Below are 2,422 nucleotides of genomic sequence, written 5' to 3' on the forward strand. Positions count from 1 at the left end.
AATAACGAAGCCGATACCGCTATTGTGAGAGTAGCATTTATAATAATCAGCCTGTTACCACGAACACGATTAGAATCACAGGACGGCCACCCGAGTGACAATACTACTTATTTAACTTCAGATGCCATTGTACATGAGTACATATCATGTACTGATTACTTAGATAATAATAATTACGAAGCATGTATGGTACGTAAATAATATTCATCCACAGCAAGTGAAATTCATCTCATTATACGACGAACGCGCTAAGCTCCACGGTCACTGTCTTCCTCCCGAGCCGCACAGGCTGCTGCCGGAGCGGTCTGACCCGTGACCGCAGACACGGCAGCGCTGGACACGGACGTTGTCCGTGTGTCATGGGGACTGTGCCGGGGTTCGGGGACCGAGTGCGAACCCACAAACACGGCCCGCGCCCGCCGGGCCAGCCTCAGCGGGGCCGAGACACGCACAGCCTTGTTCTGGATCGTGCGTTGAGTCACCTGCCCAGGAATTATTTACCGAGGTCCCGCCTGGCGAGAGGAAGGTCACCCGAAGATGACGGACACGCACGTGTCGGGAGCTGGCCGTCAGGACACCCCCGAGACGCATGCGATGAGCTCGTGCTCTGTGTGCACACGCGACTCACTTCCAACTGGCACGGGGACATCTTGGGGGTCGTTATTCTGTACCGCACGGGGCCGAGGACGGCGAGAGCCTCGGCAGCACGGACGGAAGCACCAGCGATGGCGGTCAGGACGTGCCCACCCTCGGCCCCCGTCGCCAGCTCAGCCGGGCACCTCCCCCAAGGCCACCGCCCGTTCTGTGGCAGCCTCGCCTCCGGCCGCCCCTGGCCATCTGCGTCGCCCGCTTCACGCCTACGGGAGAGACCGGCACCTGCCGTCGCCAGCCCTGGCCGGCTGCCCAGCTGGGTCAGTTCCCCTGGACCTTGCCCACTCGTGCTGATTAAATGACCCTTGATTTCCCAGCGGACCGGCTTCGTGCCGCTGCTTCCCGGGAAGCAGGCAGAAGCAGCGTCAGCTGTGAGTCAGGGAGGAAGGCATCCTAGGTGGCTGCTTATGACACCACTGTGTCCTCTGTCCCCGTCCCTGTCTGTCCACCCCCCACCCCCCAGCCCACGGGAAGGCACAGCGAACAGGGGCCGGCCGTGCACTCGCCCGGAGGAAAACTGTCCCAGAAGCCAGCGGCCGGCACCTCGACCGCAGACGTGCAGCGTCCGGCGCCAGGGCAAAGCCGGTCCCCGCTGTGTACGCTGGCCCGTGACCCGCATTGCGTCACGAGAGCCCGAGCTGACGGACACACACGTCTCCATGTGTCACAATGAGGGAGCCCCTGTGAAGTCGGGGTCCCCGGGGGGGAAAGAGCCAAATGAGGGGAGCCTGGTGACGGAGCGCGCCGTGCCAGCAACGGAAGGCTGAAAATGGGTGACTCCTAAAAACGGGGTGACTCCTGAAAACGGGGTGACGTGCGTGCGCTTCGCGTGCGCCGTGTCCCCCCAGCGTGCCCACCCCCCGAGCCCGGCCCCTGGGCCCGTCCGGCTCCAAAACGCTTTCGTCAGCCTGTCTCTTTAAAGGATCGCCCTCCGCCTTCTGGAAGTTTTTTTTCCAGCAGGATTGTGTGACAGATTTCCCCTTTAATCCTATTTTCTTAGAACTGGATTAAATGCTCGCTTTCTGGAAGCCTACTTTGAATTTTTGGCCCGAAAATAGACACGGATGTGTCTTCGCGGCAAATCCTGAGCCGTGTTGCGCACAGACCCGTCACAACGCAGCCCCCAGCCAAGGCTTCGTGGTTTGCCAACAACCCGTCCCACTGCACAGACACGGCCAAGGGCGGGCCCGGCCTGCGGAGTCTCCCGGATGCGTTACCGCTGGGGCTTCGTCCGCCCCGTGACCTCCACGCTGCCCGGTCTCAGAACCCCAGGCGTTTATTCAGAGCCCCAGGCAGCCCGCACAGCAGCTGAGTCACAGTGCAGACGTGTCCCTGTGTCATCGGCTGTCACCGAGCCCCAGGGCTCACCGCCTCCAACAGCTGGCTCCTCATTGTGTCAGAAAAGCCCCCTGAGCTGACGGCTTTGTTCCCAGGCTGCCTTGGTCCTGCACGGCTGCGTCTGCTGTGCTACGGGCCAGGCCGTGGGGTCGCGGAAGGCCAAGGCCGTGGGCTGACCGCTGGCTGTGCGCGGAGCGCGCCATCGGCAGCCCGGCTCTGCCGTGGCTTAACGTTCACTTTGCAGGGGGAGGGTCTGAAAGCTTTTATGACTCATCGAGCGACGGTGAGCAATTGGGGGCGAGGGATAAAGGGGGCCGCAAGCCAAAGACCCTGCTCATTGGCTCAGCCCGGCTCAGAGAGGGAAAATGTGCCATTTGGGAAGACAGCGGATATTTTAATACCTTTTAACGTCCATCTCGGACGCCACTCAGGA

This window comes from Pteropus vampyrus, unplaced genomic scaffold (assembly GCF_000151845.1).
Source record: "Pteropus vampyrus isolate Shadow unplaced genomic scaffold, Pvam_2.0 Scaffold665, whole genome shotgun sequence".
Taxonomy (NCBI): Eukaryota; Metazoa; Chordata; class Mammalia; order Chiroptera; family Pteropodidae; genus Pteropus; species Pteropus vampyrus.